Source organism: Buceros rhinoceros, unplaced genomic scaffold (genome assembly GCF_000710305.1).
Source record: "Buceros rhinoceros silvestris isolate BGI_N320 unplaced genomic scaffold, ASM71030v1 scaffold3718, whole genome shotgun sequence".
Classification (NCBI taxonomy): Eukaryota; Metazoa; Chordata; class Aves; order Bucerotiformes; family Bucerotidae; genus Buceros; species Buceros rhinoceros.
The window spans coordinates 42,486-42,711 of NW_010424921.1; positions in this window are offsets into that span (position 1 = coordinate 42,486).

Below are 226 nucleotides of genomic sequence, written 5' to 3' on the forward strand. Positions count from 1 at the left end.
CGGTTCTTGAATGAGATCTGACATGCGAAATGGGTACAGCAGATGCAGACAGCCGTGCTAGATTACACACACTTACACTGCTATTCGCACACAGTTTTTTGGTACTTCCCTCTGTGGACAGAAACGGTGATTTCTGAATGCAGCTTTGTCATTGCTAAAACAAGGAAGATAAATTTCAAGCCTGTAGCGGGCTTAAGCTGATGGTGTGCACTGTGTTACAGAATTG